Source organism: Apodemus sylvaticus, chromosome 2 (assembly GCF_947179515.1).
Source record: "Apodemus sylvaticus chromosome 2, mApoSyl1.1, whole genome shotgun sequence".
Lineage (NCBI taxonomy): Eukaryota > Metazoa > Chordata > Mammalia > Rodentia > Muridae > Apodemus > Apodemus sylvaticus.
The window spans coordinates 127015077-127038814 of NC_067473.1; the positions used below are offsets into that span (position 1 = coordinate 127015077).

General features: G+C 38.7%; 1 pseudogene; it reads right to left on the reverse strand.

Moving 5' to 3' along the window:
* Positions 1–14773: 14773 nt before the first annotated feature.
* Positions 14774–16522, reverse strand: LOC127677566 (bifunctional phosphoribosylaminoimidazole carboxylase/phosphoribosylaminoimidazole succinocarboxamide synthetase-like; annotated as a pseudogene).
* Between the last annotated feature and the right edge of the window lie 7216 nt (positions 16523–23738).

Here is a 23738-nt window from a genome sequence, read left to right on the forward strand (position 1 = left end):
TCTATGGGACACAATGAAAGCAGTGCTAAGAGGAAAACTCATAGCCCTGAGTGCCTCCAAAAAGAAAATGGAGAGAGCATACATTACCAGCTTAATGACACACCTGAAAGCCCTAGAACAAAAAGAAGCTATTTCGCCCAGGAGGAGTAGAAGGCAGGAAATCATCAAACTCAGGGCCGAAATCAATCAAGTAGAAACAAAGAGAACCATACAAAAAATCAACAATACCAGGAGCTGGTTCTTTGAGAAAATCAACAAGATAGATAAACCCTTAGCCAGAATGACCAAAGGGCACAGAGAAAGTATCCAAATTAACAAACTTAGAAATGAAAAGGGAGATATAACAACGGAAACTGAGGAAATCCAAAAAATCATCAGATCCTACTACAAGAGCCTATACTCAACACAACTGGAGAATCTGGAGGAAATGGACAATTTCCTTGACAGATACCAAATACCAAAATTAAATCAGGACCAACTAGACCATCTAAACAGTCCCATAATGCCTAAAGAAATAGAAGGAGTCATAGAAAGTCTTCCAACCAAAAAAAGCACAGGACCAGATGGTTTCAGTGCAGAATTCTACCAGACCTTCAAAGAAGAGTTAACACCAATACTCTTCAAACTATTCCACAAAATAGAAACAGAAGGAACACTACCCAAATCCTTCTACGAAGCCACAATTACGCTGATACCAAAGCCACACAAAGATCCAACAAAGAAAGAGAACTTCAGACCAATTTCCCTTATGAACATCGATGCAAAAATACTCAATAAAATTCTTGCCAACCGAATCCAAGAACACATCAAAACGATCATCCACCATGATCAAGTAGGCTTTATCCCGGGAATGCAGGGTTGGTTCAATATACGGAAATCCATCAATACAATCCACTACATAAACAAACTCAAAGAACAAAACCACATGGTCATTTCATTGGATGCTGAAAAAGCATTTGACAAAATTCAGCATCCCTTCATGCTTAAAGTCTTGGAGAGAACAGGAATTCAAGGCCCATACCTAAACATAGTAAAAGCAATATACAGCAAACCGGTAGCCAGCATCAAACTAAATGGAGAGAAACTTGAAGCAATCCCACTGAAATCAGGGACCAGACAAGGCTGCCCCCTTTCTCCTTATCTTTTCAATATTGTACTTGAGGTACTAGCTCGGGCAATTCGACAACATAAGGAGGTCAAAGGGATACAAACTGGAAAGGAAGAAGTCAAACTATCATTATTTGCAGACGACATGATCGTCTACCTAAGTGACCCAAAGAACTCCACTAGAGAGCTCCTACAGCTGATAAACAACTTCAGCAAAGTGGCAGGTTATAAAATCAACTCAAGCAAATCAGTGGCCTTCCTATACTCAAAGGATAAGCAGGCTGAGAAAGAAATTAGGGAAATGACCCCCTTCACAATAGCCACAAACAGTATAAAGTATCTTGGGGTGACTCTTACCAAACATGTGAAAGATCTGTATGACAAGAACTTCAAGACTCTGAAGAAGGAAATGGAAGAAGACCTCAAAAAATGGGAAAACCTCCCATGCTCATGGATCAGTAGAATCAATATAGTTAAAATGGCCATTTTGCCTAAAGTACTATACAGATTCAATGCAATACCCATCAAAATCCCAACTCAATTCTTCACAGAGTTAGAAAGAGCAATTATCAAATTCATCTGGAACAACAAAAAACCCAGGATAGCTAAAACTATTCTCAGCAACAAAAGGAAATCTGGGGGAATCAGTATCCCTGACCTCAAGCAATACTACAGAGCAATAGTGTTAAAAACTGCATGGTATTGGTACAGTGACAGGCAGGAGGATCAATGGAACAGGATTGAAGATCCAGAAATGAACCCACACACCTATGGCCACTTGATCCTCGACAAAGAGGCTGAAAACATCCAATGGAAAAAAGATAGCCTTTTCAACAAATGGTGCTGGTTCAACTGGAGGGCAGCATGCAGAAGAATGCGAATTGATCCATCCTTGTCTCCTTGTACTAAGCTCAAATCCAAATGGATCAAGGACCTCCACATAAAGCCAGACACTCTGAAGCTAAAAGAAAAGAAACTGGGGAAGACCCTTGAGGACATCGGTACAGGGAGAAAGTTTCTGAACAGAACACCAATAGTGTATGCTCTAAGAGCAAGAATTGACAAATGGGACCTCATAAAATTACAAAGTTTCTGTAAGGCAAAGGACACCATCAAGAGGACAAATCGGCAACCAACAAATTGGGAAAAGATCTTCACCAATCCTACATCAGATAGAGGGCTAATATCCAATATATATAAAGAACTCAAGAAGTTAGACTCCAGAAAACCAAACAACCCTATTAAAAAATGGGGTACAGAGTTAAACAAAGAATTCTCACCTGAAGAACTTCGCATGGCGGAGAAGCACCTTAAAAAATGCTCAACTTCATTAGTCATTAGGGAAATGCAAATCAAAACAACCCTAAGATTTCATCTTACACCAGTCAGAATGGCTAAGATTAAAAATTCAGGAGCCAGCAGGTGTTGGAGAGGGTGTGGAGAAAGAGGAACACTCCTCCACTCCTGGTGGGGTTGCAAATTGGTACAACCACTCTGGAAATCAGTCTGGCGGTTCCTCCGAAAACTGGGCACTTTACTTCCCGAAGATCCTGCTATACCACTCCTGGGCATATACCCAGAAGACTCCCCACCATGTAATAAGGATACATGTTCTACTATGTTCATAGCAGCCCTATTTGTAATTGCCAGATGCTGGAAAGAACCCAGGTATCCCTCAACAGAAGAGTGGATGCAAAAAATGTGGTATATCTACACAATGGAGTACTATTCAGCCATTAGAAACAATGAATTCATGAAATTCTTAGGCAAATGGATGGAGCTAGAGAACATCATACTAAGTGAGGTAACCCAGACTCAAAAGGTGAATCATGGTATGCACTCACTAATAAGTGGATATTAACCTAGAAAACTGGAATACCCAAAACATAATCCACACATCAAATGAGGTACAAGAAGAAAGGAGGAGTGGCCCCTGGTTCTGGAAAGACTCAGTGAAACAGTATTCAGCAAAACCAGAACGGGGAAGTGGGAAGGGGTGGGTGGGAGGACAGGGGAAGAGAAGGGGGCTTACGGGACTTTCGGGGAGTGGGGGGGCTAGAAAAGGGGAAATCATTTGAAATGTAAATAAATTATATCGAATAATAAAAAAAAAGAAAAAAAACTGCATGGTATTGGTACAGTGACAGGCAGGTGGATCAATGGAACAGAACTGAAGATCCAGAAATGAACCCACACACCTATGGCCACTTGACCCTCAACAAAGGAGCTAAAAACAACCAATGGAAAAGAGATAGCCTTTTCAACAAATGGTGCTGGTTCAATTGGAGGTCAGCATGCAGTAGAATGCAAATTGATCCATTCTTATCTCCTTGTACTAAGCTCAACTCCAAAGGGATCAAGGACCTTCACATAAATCCAGACACCCTGAAGCTAATAGAAAAGAAACTAGGGAAGACCCTTTAGGACATTTGTACAGAGGAAAAGTTCCTGAATAGAACATCAATAGCACATGCTCTAAGATCAAGAATTGACAAATGGGACCTCATAATATTACAAAATTTCTGTAAGGCAAAGGACACCATCAAAAGGACAAATTGGCAACCAACAAATTGGGTAAAGATCTTCACCAACCCTACATCAGATAGAGGGCTAATATCCAATATATACAAAGAACTCAAGAAGTTAGACCCCAGAAAGCCAAATAACCCTATTAAAAAATGGGGTACAGAGCTAAACAAAGAATTTTCACCTAAAGAGCTTCGAATGGCTGAGAAGCATCTTAAAAAATGCTCAACTTCATTAGTCATTAGGGAAATGCAAATCAAAACAACCCTGAGATTTCACCTTACAGCAGTCAGAATGGCTAAGATTAAAAACTCAGGAGACAGCAGGTGTTGGCGAGGATATGGAGAAAGAGGAACACTCCTCCACTGCTGGTGGGGTTGCAAATTGGTACAACCACTCTGGAAATCAATCTAGCGGCTCCTCAGAAAACTGGGCACCTCACTTCCAGAGGATCCTGCTATACCACTCCTGGGCATATACCCAGAGGATTCCCCAGCATGTAATAAGGATATATGTTCCACTATGTTCATAGCAGCCCTATTTATAATAGTCAGAAGCTGGAAAGAACCCAGGTATCCCTCAACAGAAGAATGGATGCAAAAAATGTGGTATATCTACACAATGGAGTACTATTCAGCCATTAGAAACAATGAATTCTTGAAATTCTTAGGCAAATGGATGGAGCTGGAGAACATCATACTAAGTGAGGTAACCCAGTCTCAAAAGATCAATCATGGTATGCACTCACTAATAAGTGGATATTAGCCTAGAAACTTAGAATACCTAAGACATAATCTACATATCACATGATGTCTAAGAAGAGCGGAGGAGTAGCCCCTGGTTCTGGAAAGGCTCACTGCAGTAGTATAGGGCAAAAGCAGAACAGGGAAGTGGGAAGGTGTGGATGGGAGAACAGGGGGAGGGAAGGGGACTTATGTGACTTTCGGGGAGTGGGGGGCCTGAAAAGGGAAAATCACTTGAAATGTAAATAAAAAATATATCGAATAAAAAAAAAGATAAAATCAAGAAAAAAAAAAGGCATGCAGTACAAGTTGTGAGGAGCAAGCCAGCAATCAGTGTTCCTCCAGGGCCTCTGCATCGCTCCTACTTCCAGGTTTATGCCTTGACTTGTGATGTTGAAGGATAGATGAAGTAGACTTTTTTTCTCTCCAGTTCCTTTTATAGTATTTTATAGCAACAAAAGACAGAAGACTCATTCTTTGAGTATGTGGTCCTCAGCTTATGGCTGTGAAATCCTTAGGAGGTGGGGTCTAGTTGGTGGAAGCAGACCACTAGCAGGGCATTTTTGAAAATGATATACACCCCTGACTCCCATCTAGCCCTTTTCTCTCCTTGGCCTGCTCCATGTAAACATTTGTATTGCATTCTTCCACCCCAGAGTGATTCCTGCCACCATGCACAGAACTACTCACGGCCACATCTTCTTTGCCACAACAGGCAGAAGTATCTCCAGAACTGTATGCCAAGCTAAAACCTTCCTTCCATTTGTCAGATAAAAGAGCAGAGATAAGAGAACAACAAACTCATACTGCATCCTCCATGAATGTGGGCCGATTTTCCTGCATAATACCCATTGGACAAGGTGGCACCATCTTAGTTAATTCTATTCTAACCACAGCTCATTGAGATTAGGTACATTTTTCAGATGAGGGCAATAATGTGAGAAGAAGATTCATAAATTGTCAAGTGTCTCTGTTTACCCCATAGGATGAATTCGAACTGCATTCTGCATGGCCCCAGTGACTAGGCTTTTAAACAGTGCCAGACTGAATCACTCTCTTAATGTTTCTATTTTTATCTAAATGGATTATATAGATATGCATACTTATATCACATTTAAGTATCAGCATTTAACTCACTGAATGATGGTATTGAACGCTGTCACTGGGCACTGACATGGTTCATATGTTAGGCATTGGCATCTAAACTCCTGGGAGAAGTGATGAGATCTGAGATTTAATGTATTGTGTAGTATTTTTAAATTGTGTCCTTTTTAGTATAAATACTTAAAGATATTGACTGACCAATATCTAACTGGAAAATGTATTATTCTTAAATCAAGTTAAAAGAACTTACCAAAAAAAGTTTATGTAAGACTTTATTTGTCCTTGATTTAATGTGTTCTTTGCCTAAATGTCTAGATTAGAAAAGTAGATTAGTTAGTAGTTTTAATTCCAACAAAAAGGAAGTTAACGTTACTAGGCATTTACCCATGCCTTGGGCTTTGTTTAAGTATTCTGTCTAAAGCCTGCAGTTTTCAGAAATGTAGTGGCTACCATTTGTTTCCTAACCAGAAAATATCCACTCTTTCCTGTCTGATTTGCTTTTAGATATACATCCACATTTCCCCCTGACAGCGACAAATGCTTCAGGGAAAGCAAGCCTGCCCTCACACCCAGCATGCATCTGATTTATTTCCTTTCTCCTTGGCGGTAATTGGTGTAACAACCCAGGACCACAACAGCCAATGATTCCTAGACAAATTGTTGAAGTGCAGCTAAAGAAGACCGGAGGATATGTTGGCCAGGGACTTTGGGAAAGATAAAGTTGTGGGAAAGATGGTCTTTCTTGACCAAGGTCATTGCTGTAGCAGAATCTTTTTACTGTTTGTTCAAAGATGGATCAACAATGGGAAAGAGAAAAAAAATAGAATCATAAAGAAACAGGCTAAGCCTCATTCTCCATATTCTCAGTCCTGCAAACAATTGTAAGCTAGAGAGGTCCCTAATTAACACAGGCTGAACTTTCTGTTTCTTGCTTCCTAAACCATCAGATTCACACAGAGGCTTTTAGTTACCAGAACCAGTACAAGAGCAGATACCAACAACAAACTATGACAATAATAAAACTACTTATGACATCTTCATGTGGCTGTATTTCTAAGGGAGCCTTTAACAGGTTTTAATGCCATCAGTGTGGTCTACAGCAGTGTGACACACAGCTATGGTTACAGTGGAGTTTTCTTTTGTTTAGAAAGTGGGACTTAGGCTGAAGGGATCAAACTGTGTAGTCAGAATTGCCATGAGACTCCTACCATTCCAGCCTTGTAAGGCGGCTGCTTTCTTTTCTTTCTTCCACTACTCATTTGATAAGCTACATTTGTCCAAGACCCATGTGTCACACACTGGGTACAAACTAATGACAATGTCCCTGGATCTCATGAAAGTTACTTTCTAGTGAGTAGTAAGTTAATCATGATAATTCCATGAAGAGGGCATTTTAAAAAAGGATTGAGATTATTGAAATGAAATATCAGCAGGGGGCTCTGGTGATGAGTGGCCAGGGAAGAATTTTCTGAGAAGCGTGGTAGTTAAGTTTTATTTTTTATTTTAAAGTATCTATTAATTTCCAGTGTGTTTGTATGTGCGTGTGCGCATGTGTCTGTGTGTGTCTGTGTGTGTGGGTGCTTGTATTATGCAGAAGGCTAGAGGAGGGTGTCCTATTTTATTACCCATCATCCTCTGTCTCATTCCCTTGAGACAGAGTCTCTTGATGAAGCTACTGCTTTTTATAGCTAAGCTATTTGGCCAGCAAGATCCAACTACCCCCTTGCTGTCACCTCTCTCTCTGGTGGCAGGATTAGAGGCATAGATGATTCTGTCCATAACCAGGTTACAGGTACACGTGATTCTGCCCATGCCTGGGTTTATATAGGTACTAGGGATCCAAACCCAGGTCCTTGGATTTGTTCTACAAGCCATGCCCAGCACGAACTGAATTTGAAAAGCTGAGCAACAGCTCGTTTGCTGATAGACACCAGGAGACATTTGGATTATTGGCAGAAGATAAAAGGAAGGTGGGTTAGAAATCAGTCCTCCATTTTTATCCTAACTGAGCATAAGGAGATGCCATTCAACTGAATGGAGTTTCAGTACAAGGGTCCAGGTGGGGAGCAAAAATCTCTGTTATGAAACTCTCAAGTCTGAGAAGCAAGGTGCTCAGTTGATAGCTGAGAGACTTCAGTCACACAGCGATGATGACTTGTCCAATATGTAATACATACCCTGGGGAACATAAACTTGACTTCAGGATCTGTCTGAAGACAGAGGTACCTGCCTCAGACAATTACCTACTCTCTAAGGAGTGCCTGATTATACCATCATTAAATCATAAAACAGCTTATAAATTGCAAGTAATGAGTATAGACTTAATAAGCTTAACAATAGTCACGGCAGTTTTGAGGATGTCTCTGTTGGTGAACCCCACAGAGCCCAGAAGATGCTTTCAACACTCCTACAGGGCTAGCTAGTTAGTGGAATGAGCAGTGTTTGTGGCATTCCTTGGCTAATTCCTTCAATAACTAGAGAAGAGACTCACAGTCACTGTGTTAGGTCTCAGAATTCTATAGAAGAGCTCTTTCTAGTTGATGGCGATAGCACACATTGCTTTCATGTGGCACTTGCATTGTGGCACTGCTATTTTGTACCATGCAGGTCTATGGTACACATCTCATTATTCTCTTATGTGAACCCTGTGAGGTAGGTCATGTTGGTATTCTTACCGGTACTAATGTTCTCTGTTGCATCTTACTTGGCTGTGGAGTTTTACAGAGTGTGAGAAAAACAAAAATGAAAACAACAAAACAAAACAAAACTGTAGTCAAAAATGCTCTCCAGCATTGTCTTTCTCAAATATTCTAGTACTCTCCCATGAATGTTGGAGGTTGTTGTTATTTTTTTTTTACTCATACATGGTAAGGTAGATAATTTTTTTTGGGAGAATCATCATAGAAAAAAATTAGAGACATGTTTAGTAAGGTAAAATGTTGTGTTTCTTCATCATCCCCTCCCCGACACTTCTTGGTCCCCCACATATTGGAGTGCCTAACAGAAACCCCCACTAGATGCAATTGTGCACTCCCAGATTATAAATGCAGAATTAGTCTCAGATAAAGTAACTCTCTGTAGTGACCCATTCACTGCAGAGCCTCAGGTGGAACTCAGGCCTTTTATAGACTCATGCTCCAGCTTTCTCCTTTGGTCCCCCAGGCATCAATTTCCCCTACTCTCCATCCCCCACCACCTCACTCTTGGGCCATGTTCTGTGCTTCCTCTGTCCCTCTTAAGTGCCTTTGTTTTTACCTTTTAGTGGCTGTTTTTTCCCTTCCCTGTTTGAATTAATTTGCTTTCATCCTGATGTTTGCTTTACTTAAAAAAAAAAAAAAACTCTTAAATCTTCTGCTTAATCTTTTTCTCTTGATATCTTTGACTCTTGGTCAAGATTAGCGCAGGCAAAGGTGTTCAGTCATAAGGCTTGAAGTCACTTTACTAACATCTTGATGTCTCAGCTTCCCCAGAGGTTCCACCACAACCTGTGACCCAGGTAGGGGATTGTCATTGTCACCAAGGAAAAACCTATTTAGGCGAATGCCCTCTGTGGAGTCATTTATCTTTTATTCTAGTTTATAGTAGAGGCATGGCTATTGTCCAAAGCAGTGATTTATTAGGGTTTCTCTTTAGGACTGTGTTTAAAGACACTATGCCCTACATTGTGAGATTGTTAAAGTAAAAAAATTCCTGTAGAAGTAAATTCAGAGCAGGACAATGGGTGTGGGGGGAGAATATTGTCTGAAGTGCATGAAATTCTTACTGTTGGGGTTGTGGGCCCCTCTGACTGTGTCATGCCACTTTGTCCTCTCTCCCATTACTGCACAGCTAAAGAGAGCTTAAGCAATGCTATATTATATCTGAATGTTTTATATTATAAAGATGCATTCAATTGTTTCAATAGTTGCAGTGATTTTATTATAGAATGACTTCATTTATTGTGATGGCCATTTAGTGAAGATTTTACATTCACCTCAGGCAAGCTGTATGAGGAAACAAGTGAAGACCTGTAAACACCTCACATAAATTGGCTTTAAGACAATAAGACAAAGAACAGGGTAGATAACGCCTGTTAGGTAAAGGACTGTCTTTAGGTGGAATGAGGGGTAGCAATGCTGTATCTTCAACTTAACACTGAACACTGGTCATTCACACTCCTGAGCCTCTGTTTCTCCTGGGCACATAGTGTCAGTGTGGTATCAATCCACACTTCAACACAAGGTTCCTTCTCATTTTAGCCTTGTCTATAGATTTGAAGCGGGGAAGCCTTCTATGCTGCGTTGCAGTACTCACAGGTTCAAAGAAATGCTCCAAGAAGAACTGACAAGGCTCAACTCTGTTACCTTCACAGGAAAGTGCCCTATCATTAAGCTTGACCTTTGAAGACTTTTCCTTCTTGCTTTTTTAAAATACACATCCCAGCAATTGCCTCTAACTTTAACTGGGGTGACTGGACCACTCTGTCATCTGTTGGTATTAAAGTATTACATCACATGGAAATGTTGAAAGGCAACTTGTCTCTGATTATGTAGGATTCAGGGCAGCCTGATTGCTAAGCTACTTACCATGACAAATACTCCAAGAACTTTCTAGTTCATTGATTCTGGATGTGTTCTTGACAAAACCTCACTTAGGGAAGCAAAGATGTCTGGTGGCTTCACAAAGAAAAGTATTAGTTGTTTGAGCCTCCCCACCCTGCAAAGGTATATATGCAGAGTATTTTCTGAAATTAAAAAAAAAAAAACAAAAAAAACTTAACATTCAAATTGGGTAGGTAGGGCTCATTAATTAATGTCTTTTTTCTCCTTGCTACAAAATAGTCCATACTTTATATTATTTTTACTAGATATATTTAAGGTATATAACATGATTATTTTGTGTATGTTTGCTGGATTGCTTGTTTTAAGACAGGATCTTACTCAGCTCACTCTGGCCTGGAACTTACAGCCCAAGTTAACTTCAAACTCATGGCAAACCTCCTGCCTCAGCCTCTGGATTGCCGAGATTCTGGGTATGTGCCACTGCACATACTCACCTGGCTGAGTTTGAGGTTTTGATATAGAATGCCTAGTGATTACCATTGTCAATTCAATGAGGATATCTCACCTCACAGGCACACTATGTGTGTATACTCCCTAAACTCATCCCACTAACACATTCCTGGTATTCACAGAGGGTTTGGTAACTGCTCTTTTCTTGTGTTTGTGTGTTTTTGTGTGTGTGTGTGTGAGAGAGAGTGTATTCACACGCACATGTACTCTAGGCTCACTGATCTTTTATGAATGAACTCATGTGTCCTCTGATCTGCTCTAGCATGGTTTATGCAGTGCTCTGCACCTTGTAATCACTGCTCTAGTCTTTAATTTACTTGATTTTTTCCTACTATTTCTCATATAATCTCAGGTTATGTACAGTTCCAAGGAACCAACATCTGCAGTTCAGTTGACACCATGGCCTTTAGTTTCATCACTGTCGTCAACAATGGAAGGTCAGCCTCCTTAAAGCCTGGTTAATATTCTAGGGTTTGCAGTCTATCTACCCACAGAGAGGCTATTTCCTTATCTGTTAGGAATAAAATTGATTGAACATAAGAATGGAGATTTCTACATGAGCTGTTCATTATTTTTCTCTGGGCACATGTGTGATATGTAATACATATATTGATATATGTATTATACATACAAATATTTATTCATAATACACATACCTGGAAGCATGACTCGATCTTATGGCAGTTCTATTTGTAATATCTGAGAAAGTTCAACCTACTTTCTTTAATGGTTGAATCATTTTACATTTGCATTTAACAGCATACAAAGGTTCCCTTTGCTCTGCACCCTCACCAACACATTTTGTAATTCTATATTTCTCTATGGTTGTGAGTATAGACCTTAGTCTCTTCCTGTGATTTTTATAGCAGCCATCTTAACAGGCATGAAGTAATAACTCATTGTGGTTTGGGTTTGAGTTCCTCTAATGAATAATAATGTTGAATGTGTTTTCATGTACCTATTAGTGACTTGGATGTCCTTGCTACAAGAAAGTCTATTCAGGTCCTTTGTCATTTCTTAATAGAGTTATTGTGGTGGTTTCAATAGGTATGGCTCTCATAGAATCATGTGTTTGAATGTTTGGTGCATAGGCAATGGCACAATGGGGAAGTTTGGCCTTCTTGGAGTAGGTGTGGTCTTGTTAGAGGAAGTGTGTCACTGTGGGGGTGGGGTTTCAGGTCTCTATGCTCAAGATATACCCAGTGTGGCACGCAGGTACTTTTGCTGCCTGCAGATGTAGATGTAGAACTCTCAGCTCCCTCTCAGGCACCAACTCTGCCTGCATGCCACCATGCTTCCCACCATGATGAAAATGGACTGAACCTCTGAAATGTAAGCCAGCCCCTATGAAATGTTTTTCTTTATAAGACTTGCCATGGTTATGGTGTCTCTTCATAGCAATAAAACCCTAAGACAACTATTCCTTCCTTTGCCCTGGAGTTTGAGTTTCTTTGCTGTTTTACTGTTAGCTGGTGGGCGGTTTGAAGATGTTTTCCCCACCTCTGGGCTACCTTCTAGTTTTATTATTTGCTTTTGGAAGAGTTTTTTGGATTGATGTGGTTGCACATATTTGTTTTTGCTTTTGTTGTCGTGTTTCTGGTGTCTTATAAAAAAAAAATCATTGCCAAGATCAATATAAAGAGGCTTTTCTCCTGTGTTTCTTTCTAGGAGTCTTACAGTTTTAGCCTCGTATTTAAATCTTTAATCCATTTTGAGTTGATTATGTATATGATCTAAGAGTTCAATTTCAGTTTTAATATGTAGATGCACTCACCTGCCTACTCTGATTATTGAAAAGCTTAGCCTTCCCCATTGTGCCTCCTTAGTTCTTTGGCTGAAGCTAATTTGAATATCTATGCCTGAGTTTATTAACAGTCTCTACAATTTGTTTATATGTCTGTTTCATGCAGATTTTTTGGAATTAGATATTCCTTACTAGTATTTTAAGGAAGTCAATACTGCATTTTAGCAATGTGTAATATTATAAATAAAAATTACAGTTTTAAAATGTTGATTATTTTAGTATTTCCCATTTCCAAGAAATTATCCCTAAAATATTTATAGATTTCTAATAGATATTTTGGCAAACAATAATGAACTCTTCCTACTGATTGATTCAATAAACAATTGCTTATTGCTAGAAAACTATAAGAGAGATCTAGTGATGGGGGATTCACTACACCTCCCCTTGAGCCAGAAATAGGAAACCAACCAAGATGGAAAGCCTGGATTTAACCTGCACAAGGGAGAAGAGACAGTTCTGGGAGGCAATTTTAAGAGCTGGAGGACAGGGTAAGGAGGTGTGCCCCATGCCTGGGGAGCAGATCTCTCCAACTGAGAATAGCAATGGAGTCTGAGAGCTGAGTCTAGTGGGTGGATCAACCTCTGGAGCCCCATGTCTGCTGCCTGCTGCCTGCTGCTGGGAGCTCAGTACTTAAGGCTTTGAAAATATGATCTCAGTGATGTGGTTGATTTCCACACTCCCAGTGTACCTGGGAGACACAGACAGAACAATAGCTATTAAAGACTGGGAATGTAAGTGAGCATGGATGCCTGGTATGCAAAACAGTTGTTATATTTAATGTTTACTCTCAGTTGTGGTTTTCACCTGCTGTGATGGTTTGTCTATGCTTGGCCCAGGGAGTGAGACTATTAGGAAGTGTGGCTTTGTTGGAGTAGGTGTGACATTGTTGAAGGAAGTGTGTCACTGTGGGCATGGGCTTTGATACCCTTCTCTTAGCCACTTGGGAGACAGTCTTCTCCTGGCTTCCTTTGGATGAAGATGTAGAACTCTCAGCTCCAGTGTCCTGCCTGTCTGGAAGCTGCCATGCTACCTGCCTTAATGACAACAGACTGAATCTCTGAAGCTGTAAACCAGCTCCATTTAAATGCTGTCCCTAATCTGAGCTACCTTGGTCATGGTGTCTGTTCACAGCAGTTAACACCCTAACTAAGATACCTCCCTTTGTTTATTCAGTTCCTAAATAAAAGACACACATTTTGTATTTATAATAAGCCTTAATCAGCACTAGAGTTGGGCAGATATCTACCCTCTAAACTATTAAAATCTACTTCCCCAAATATTAACCCCAAGGTAGATCTTGCCATGTTCCATCTTGGGCAGATCTTAATTCCAATTGGCCAGCCCACAAGGCCATGTTTTCATGACACATCCATCCCTAGCATCTTCTCATTCCTCCACCTTCTCCTCCTCCTCATAGTCTCTTGCCTCAGACCCCAAGCCTGGGAACCAAAAACTTGTTTATCTCTCTTCTGTCTAGCTATAGCTGTAGGCATTGCTATTCACCAATCAGGGATAATTTGGAGGGCAAGTTTACATATTATCACCTGGGTCTGTGAGGGAATTTCCTCACCCCTGGGGCCAACTAGGGACAGTATTTAGCATTACAATACCATAGTAAAGGAGCAAACCTCAACAAGAGGGGAAGTTGCTAAAGTGAAGGCAGCTCTGGCAAGTATCAAATAATTGTCCAATTTAGGTTCAGCATCAATAGAAACCATGAAAAAGATAGGACTTATCCACAAGCCAACTGATGCCACCACTCCTGTACAAGTGGCTAGAAGTCTCCATGTTTTGAAGCCTCATAGAGAAATATCCTACTAGTTTTTTTTCTCTCTCTCTTTTAAAAAAGTTTATTTATTTGTTTATTTGTTTATTTAATTTTGTGTGTTGGGTGGGGGAATGTAATAGTATTTGAAGGCAGGTGTATAAGGAAGCCATGGGGTCGGATTCCCCTGAGTTAAAGGTTATTTATTGTGAGGAAGTCTATTTAGATGCTGGCTTGGTTCCTGAGCGTGGTTACTCAGGTCGTGTGTGAGAGCCATACTTGATCCTGAACCACAGACACATTGCTCCAGTTCCATAATTACATATTTACCCAACAATGACTATACAGAGGATGAGATATAATTTAGCAGTGCCATGCCAATTTTACTAACTATAAAGATTCCCTCCCTGGCAACTACAGAGTCTCAAAACATAGTTCAGGGTGGCCTTGAACATAGTGATCCTGCTGCCTCAGCCTCTGGAGTACTGAAGGTAGAGCCAGAAAATATTAATAATATCCACTGACAATGTGCCAACTCATAAACATTGAAGACTATTTGTTCATTAGTAAACTGAATTGTTTTCTCTTATGTGAAATTATTTTGCTTGATTTTTTTCTTTAAATCCAAACTAGGAATATGTAACTTTTCTCCTAAAAATTAAATTGCTTGTTTTTACAAATTACATTCTCTGATTTTTCTTATCATCCTGCTTTAAGGATATCCAAATGTTCAAATGCTCACTCAAAGTTTGGCCCACACCAAATGGTTGTTTAACCCAAATATCTGATCAGCAGACTAAGCTGATCCTTCTGGAGAAAGTATAATTGAACAGCCAAGACCTGGACAGTGGAAGAGATGACCACACATCCTGAGCACCCCAGTCTGGTGTGACTGGGGGACAGCTGTTAACCAGATATGCACCATTACCTGACATCACTGGGCCTATACCATTGCTTCTGCCTGCCACGGTGACAAATACAGTAGGTTTGCCATCCCCTTCATAATATTCTGCTTTAATCCTCAAAGTTTCATCTTGTCCTTTATGTGTGGATGCTATTCTAAGGTCACACAGAATCCCAAATTTCCACAAGCTTTCTTAATTTTTTCACAGTGACCAAGGTCAAAGGTTGAAGCCATCAGCACTACCACCCTGCACTGACTGACTTGAGAAGCAACTCTACTCAGTCTGAAACCCACTGAAAAGTTTTTCTTTGCCATCTGGAGTTCTTCCAGAGTTCTTCTTTGAGATCATGCATGGTAAGACTGTCTTTCTGCTGGCTCCAATCTCCCAATGGCCATAGTCTCCAGGAATCATTATCAATGACATTGGCAAAAATGATCTCTTTGGTGGTTACATCAACGCCAAATTCAATCTTTATATCAACCAGTGTATAGTTCTAGGGCAGCCAGGATTTCTCCAGAATTTCAAAAATAGCTTGTGTGGCATGACTCATGATGTCCACTTCAGTCTGCCTTATAACTGTGATAACCCTGTCAGAAACAGCAGGTCAGCTCCCCATGATCAAGAATGGGGGCTCACAGTCAGACTGAAACTTTCTGTTAAGCCCATAACTGCCTGGGGGAGGACAGATAAGGAAAAGGCCTAAACAGGGAACCACCCTGCCTTGGATGAGGACAGAGGGTTGTGACTCAACAAAATGACAATGCCAGGAAATACTACAAATACCACAAGGTGGGCAGGACAGGGCCAAATGAAGAGACAACCTCCCCATTCTAATTTTAAATATTGCTCAGGGTAACCAGTCATAGTTGTCCAACTCAGGTGACCGCCAAACTTCCCACCAAAACGTCTATAAAAAGTGTATGCTTTGTGAGCTCAGGGTCTTGACTGTGTGCTGGGGGGACCCTAGTGCATATTGGAACAATAAACCTCTTGCAGTTTGCAATGATTCTGGTCTCTATGGCCTTATTGAGTGGGGGTCTTCCGACAGACTCTTACATAACAAGTTCAGCAAAATACAATTTTGCAGCCATGAGTTGCTCTTCAGATCACTCGGAATCATTATTGGCATCATCCTTAATGAACATCTGCACTTTTGGTGGATAAAACTTATACCCCTCCTTTCCACCAGGGTTCCTTTTGAGAAAAGATTCAGTTGCTATTTTTCAGCATACCCATTCAGTTAGAATCATTTCACAGTGGGGTACAATGAAAGCAGTCTCCCCAAATGTCTTGGTGAAAGCAGTTTTTATACCAGCTTCCTGAAATATGTAGCTGGTGATCTTATTGTCAACTGCAGCTTTGCCTTCCATGTGGTTCTTTCTAGCTGAATTTCCTGCTGTAATCTGGTCCTTGGACTACAGGAGGACTCTCCCTGGATTATCTAACAATTCATAGACTTCTTTTGTTTTACCCTTATAGAGTTTCTTCCAGATGTTCAGTACTTTGGCTGTTGCCATTATCCTAGGTGAACTAGAGGAGCAGACTGCATGGGGGTGGGGGTGGGGATAGGAGGGGGAAAGAGGCAGCTCTGCCTTGGGAAGATAGGGGTGGGGTGGGAAGTAGGGGGTGGGAGGTAGGGGGTGGGAGGGCAGAGATGGAGGGGGTGTGGGCATGGAGTGTGTGTGGGGGGAAATAATCAAGACTTCCACATGAAGGATAAGAAGAAATCCTGACCTCTACCATGGAGGACTAACCCACCTCCCCCCCACCCCCACCCCCACCCCCCCCCACCCCCGCAAGGAGAATTTAACTCTATTATAATTTAAATTTTGCCCATTTGTATTTGTAGTTTTCAATATTTTTTCCTGTGCTGTGGACTGCCGGACCCCTAGGTCTTTCAGGCAGTCCTCAATTAGATCCTCATGCAGGAGACACCTTTGCAGCTGTGTGGCCTAGTGTTTATGCATAGGTGGCTATGCTGTACCTCCTACATTTATTGGTCAATTTTCTTTTCCTTTGTAAATCCATGTCTTGCTTCCCTCTTTGGTACATTTTAATAGTATTCTGACTCAGTATTTCTAAAATTAATTTTAAAAATCATCTTCTCATATTTATTTTAGTTTAAAATTTCTCTCATTATTGGGAAAATGCTTCCTCCCCTTTTATTCTACTCTTGGTTTTTTCCTTTTTCCTCTATAATATTCTTCTATATTCCTCATCTCATTTTTTTTCACTTTCTCAATCTTGCTTTGCCTCTATTTTTTCCTTTACTTTTTTCCTCAAAGATAATAATTTTTATTTTTTGAAAAGCATGTTCTTTTATTGAAAAAGAAAGTAAAAACATTTTTTATGATAAAATTGAAGATTTACATGGAAAATATTTCTGATAAAGTAGAAGATATATATATTGAAAAACACTTTAAAATTGACAATTTTCATGGAAGATTAAACAGTAAAGTGGTAGACATAACAACATTGCTAAATTAATTAAAAAATAAAATAGAAACATCTTATGATAGAATTGAGGATTTATGTGGAAAACATTTCTGATAAAATTGAAGAAAATGTAGAAAGCATGTTAAAATTGAAGATTATCATGTAAAATTTTATATAGATATAATAAAGGCAGGCATAAAAGTATTCCTAAATTGATTGAAAGTGGAATCATAAATATTTTCTGATCCAGTTGAAAATTTACATGGAAAATATTTCTGATAAAATTGGAGAAATATATAGAAAAACATGTTAAAATTGAAGATTATCATGGAAATTATACAGATAAAATGGTAGGAATAAAAATAATTCTAAGTTGATTGAAAGTGGAATTATAAATATTTTCAGGTAAAATTTAAGATTTACATGGAAAATATTTCTGATAAAATTCAAGAAATATATAGACAAACAGGCTAAAATTGACTATTTTATGGAAAATTATACAGAAAAAATGGTAGATATAAAAAACCTTTCTAAATTGATTGAAGGTGGAAGTAAAAATATTTTGTGATAAAATCAGAGATTTACATGGAAAACATTTCTGATAAAATAGAAGAAATATATAGAAAAACATGTTAAAATTGAAGATTATCATAAAAAATGATGCAGATAAAATGGTAGACATAAAAACAGAGTACTAAATTAATTAAAAGAGGAATTACATTTTCTGATAAAATTGAAGATTTACATGAAAAATATTTCTGTTAGTCTATGTCTTTTTACTGGGAAATCGAGCCCATTGATGTTAAGAGATATTAAGGAATAGTGATTGTTGTTTTGATGTTATTTCTATGTTTGGGTGGGTTTCTTCTTTTGGGTTTGTTGGAAGATTACTTTCTTGCTTTTTCCAGAGTGCAGTTTCCCTTTTTGTGTTGGTGTTTTCCCTCTATTATCCTTTGTAGGGCTGGATTTGTGGATAGATATTGTGTAAATTTAGTTTTATCACGGAATATCTTGGTTTCTCTATCTATGGTGATTGAGAGTTTTGCTGGGTATAGTAGCCTGGGCTGGCATTTGTGTTCTCTTAGAGTCTGTACGAGATCTGCCCAGGATCCTCCAGGTTTCATCATCTCTGGTGAGAAGTCTGGTATAATTCTGATAGGTCTGCTTTTATATGTTACTTGCCCTTTTTCCCTTACTGCTTTAAATATTCTTTCTTTATTTAGTGCATTTGGTGTTTTGATTAATATGTAATAGGAGGACTTTCTGTTCTGGTCCAGTCTGTTTGGAGTTCTGTAGGTTTCTTGTATGTTCATGGGCATCTCTTTCTCTAGGTTAGGGAAGTTTTCTTCTATAATTTTGTTTAAGATATTTACTGGCCCTTTAAGTTGGGAATCCTCGCTCTCTTCTATACCCATAATCCTTAGGTTTGGTCTTCTCATTGTGTCCAGGATTTCCTGGATGTTTTGTTTTCCAAGCTTTATGTATTTTGCATTTTCTTTGACTATTGAGTCAATGTGTTCTATGGTATCCTCAGCACCTGAGAATATTTATTGTATCTCTTGTATTCTATTGTTGATGCTTGCATCTGTGACTCCTAAATTCTTTCCTAGGTTTTCTATCTCCAGAAATGTCTCACTTTGTGATTTCTTTATTTTTTCTACTTCTACTTTTAGATCCTGGATGGTTTTGTTCAGTTCCTTCACTTGATTGTGTTTTCTTGTAATTCTTTAAGGTATTTTGTGTTTTCTTTTTAAGAGCTTCTGTCTGTTGACCTATGTTCTTCTGTATTTATTTAAGGGATTTCTGTGTTTCCTCTTTAAGGGCTTTTACCTGTAGACCAATGTTCTTCTGTATTTCTTTAAGGGAGTTATTTAAATCCTTCTTGAAGCCCTCTATCAGCATTGTGAGATATGATTTTAAATCCAACTCTTGCTTTTCCAGTGTGTTGGGCTATCTGGGACTTGCTTTGGTGTGACAACTGGGTTCTGATGTTATCAAGTATCCTTGGTTTCTGTTGGTAAGGTTCTTGTGCTTGCTTTTCGCCATCTCGTTATCTCTGGTGCTAGTCAGTATTGCTGTCTGGTTGGGGCTTGTCCCTCCTGTTGGCCTGTAGTCCTGTGTCTGTACTCCTGGGAAACCAACTCTCTTCTGTCAGCGTCTGTGGAGTCATCCAGCTCCCTGGTGCAAATGGTGGCCGGAGGACTTCTATCCCAGTTGTTCCACTGATTGTATGTCCTGTTTGTTTCTAGCTGTTCCCCTCCAGAGAGAAGGTGGAGTCTCACCTGTGCACTCAGAAGTGAAAGCACTGCTGGGAGATCACTCTCCCCTGGCAGGCCATTTTGCTTCTATTTCTTTCTTCCCCTGCCCATTCTTTTGCCTCATTCATTTCCTATTTTTGTGTTTACTCTAACTGGTTTTTAACTTGATAGCACATTCTGAATTAGTTTTTCTATTTTTCATCTCACAACCATTGATGGTTATTAGTGGGGATTAATTGATTGATAATAAATGTATTTCTTTCTTTTTTGTATGGTTTGAAGTTGTTGCCATTACAGAAACTTGTTTTCTTCTCAGTAAATTACACTAAGTATTATCCTCCTAGAAATATAGAAAAAATAAAATAAAAGAAGAAATTTCTAAACAAAGAGCTATGTAAATTGTAACAAAAAATGCAAGGCAACAGGAATTTTGCAAAGATTATAACTCCCCAACTACTGAACTCAAAGAAACTGAAATAGGTAATCATCTGGCTGGAGTCTCCAAATGTACTTACTAGTAAAGGTGATCAGTAACCTTAAGGAGGATACAAACATGCAGATGAAGTTATCTGGGAGAAGAATTTTAGGAACATAGAGGAAATGGTCACAAAATGGAGAGAAGATCAATTTTATGATTAAAAAGTCAATGACATAAAAGAAAAATTTAGCATAGGGATTGGGATTATGAAAAAACAGTTGCAGTGTTGGAAATAAAAAGCTCAATGAATCAAGCAAAAAACAGTGGCTAGCATACATATGTAGACTTAACCTAGAGAAGAAAGCCTATCAGAAATGGAAGGCAAGGACAATGACAAACTACATTTGAAAACCAATAAAGAAAAAAATTATTGAGCATGATTATACTAACCATCAAAGCCATGGGATAGGGGAAAATGCTGATATGAAATGGAAGGCATAAAGAATTTATTCATTAAGATGGTAGCAGAAAAATATCTAAATATAAAGAAACAGAATTCCAAAAATTAAAAGAACCCTAAATACAAATGACCAGGGATGAATCTCTCCATAACATAAAGTTAAGGTGTTATATAGGAAGAAGATACCAGTCTACTTTCAAAGGAGGAAACACAATAGCACCAGCTTTCACATTAACAATGCTAAAAACCAAGAAAGCACGGAGTGGTATATTTCAAGTCTTGAAAGGATACAACTGCAAGCCAGATGCTAAATTCAGTAATGCTGCATTTTAAAATTGATAGAGCTATAAGGATATTTGCAGATAAGTATGAATTAAGATAGTCAATGGCTATCAAGTCAACACTGCAGAACCATTCAGGATGCCATATACAAAGGAGAAAAACAGGTCATACCCAACCACAGTAGCACAGTACAATAAATTTCATGAGAGGAATGAATGTACACAGCATAGTAGGTAGGAATTCATGTCCAGTACAGTGAATCAGCAAACCCTAACGTTGAGAGAAGAAAAAACAGTAACAAACCCAGCCAACCAGAGAAACAACAAATAAAATCATAGGAAGTAGGTAATATCACTCAATAATAACCTTACATGTAAAGAACAGCAACTCACCAAAAAGATGTTGACTGGATAAAAAAATAAAAATCTACCTATCTCTTGTCTCTAAGAAACATACCACATTGGCAAAGAAATCCACAGAATGAGTCAGAGGACCATCAAGTGACGAAGTCTGAGACAAGGTGTCATAGTTACTTTGATATCTGATATTTGATAAAGTAGACTTCAAACCAGCATTAGTCATCAGAAGATATAAAGAAGGCCATTACATATTAATGCAGAGAATAATTCACACACAAACATACAAATAACAAAATATATATGCACCACAGTTTGGGACTTGAGTGTCATGAAATGAATACTGATAGACCTAGAAGACACAGATCTTGATACAATAATAATGCATGATGCCATTTTCCAACTCCCATTTTACATAAGTTATATAACTTAAAGCCAAGAAAGCAACTTCAAATTATTCCACAGAACAAATGGATTTAACAAACATCTGTAGAACATTTAATCTAGCAGATCTGAGAAACACAGTCCATGGAACAATTTACAATACTGACTACATTCTAAGCAGCAAAATCATAACCATAACCAATAAATCCATAAATCATAACCAATGCAAATCAATTAAAATAATTTCTTGAATCTTATCAGATAATAGTATAATAAAAGTAGAAAATAACAGCAAAAGATCCACAAACAAACAGAAAACACTACTACTACCACTACCACCAAAACCAAAACAACAACAACAACCAATCAACCAACCAACCAAAACCCAAACCAAACCCAGATAAACTACAGAAGTAATCAGAGACTGATAATATATCCTTGATTCATCAGTGGGTCATTAAACAATTCAGAAAGGAAATAATTGCTAGAATCAACTACTCATGAAAGCAGACTACCAGAACCTTTGGAATTCAGTCATGACAGTCCTGGGAGGAAAGTTAATAACTATAGGAAATCAAAAGATTTTATTTTTTATTATATATATTCTTTATTTTCATTTCAAATGATTCCCCTTTCCTGGTTCCCTCCTCCCTGAAAGTCCCATAAGCCCTCTTACCTCCCCTATTCCCCAATAAACCCCCTCTCACTTCCCTGTCCCGGTATTCCCCTACACTGCTGCATCAAGCCTTTCCAGTACCAGGGGCCTCTCCTTCATTCTTCTTGGGCATCATTTGATATGTGAATTGTGTCTTGGGTATTCCAAGCTTCTGGAATAATATTCAGTTATCAGTGAGTGCATACCATGTGCATTCTTTTGTGATTGCGTTACCTCACTTAGGATGATATTTTCCAGTTCCACCCATTTGCCTAAGAATTTCATGAATTTATTGTTTTTAATAGCTGAGTAGTATTCCCTTGTGTAAATATACCACATTTTCTGTATCCATTCGTCTGTTGAGGGAGATCTGGCTTCTTTCCAGCTTCTGGCTATTATAAATAGGGCTGTTATGAACATATAGGAGCATGTGTCCTTATTACATGCTAGGGAATCCACTGGGTATATGCCCATGAGTGGTAATGGGGTCCTCCAGTAGTATCATGCCCAGTTTTCTGAGGAACCACCAGAATGTAGGACAAAACAGCAACCAACAAATTGGGAAAATATCTTTATCAACCTTACATCCGACAGAGGGCTAATATCCAATATATACAAAGAACTCAAGAAGTTAGACTCCAGAGAGCCAAATAACCCTACTTAAAAATGGGGTACAGAGCTAAACAAAGAACTTTTACCTAAAGAAATGTACAATATCCTTAGTTATTAGGGAAATGCAAATCAAAACAACCTCATACCAGTCAGAATGGCTAAGATCAAAAACTCTGGAGACAACAGGTATTGGAGAGGATGTGGAGAAAGAGGAACACTCCTCTACTGCTGGTGACATTGCAAGCTGGTACAGCCACTCTGGAAATCAGTCTGGCAGTTTATTAAAAGATTTTAAATACTCATCCTACCTGCCTACAATAAAGACTTTACAACACTAAGGAGAGAAGTTAAAGAATATTCTAGAAGATAGAAAAATTCTCCTATGCTCATGGATTGGAAGAGTTAATATTATCTAATTATTTTACTACTGAAAGTAATCCATTTAGTTAACATGATAACAAACTTCCATTTATATTTTCAGAAACTGTAATCCTAAATGCATGTGGAAGCATTGTAGACTCCAAACAGCCAAAAAAATTTGGGTATTTACTTGAAGAAGAATAAAACTTGTCTCTATCTTTTACTCTGAAGATAAACCACTTCAAGGTGGATCAAATTGCTTAATGTAAGCCCTTTAAATTTGAAACTACTAGGGAAAAACACAGAAGAAACACTTTAAGAATCAGGCTTCAGCAAAGGACCTTCTTGATAGAACTCCAATGGCACCAAAAATAATAAGGAAAATTAAGTAAACAGACAGCTTACAGAATGGGAAAAACAATCTTTTCCAACAATACACCTGAAGAGGGATTAATATCTAGAATACATAAAGAACAGAAAATTTGAATCATGAAAAAGTCAAATCATCGTAC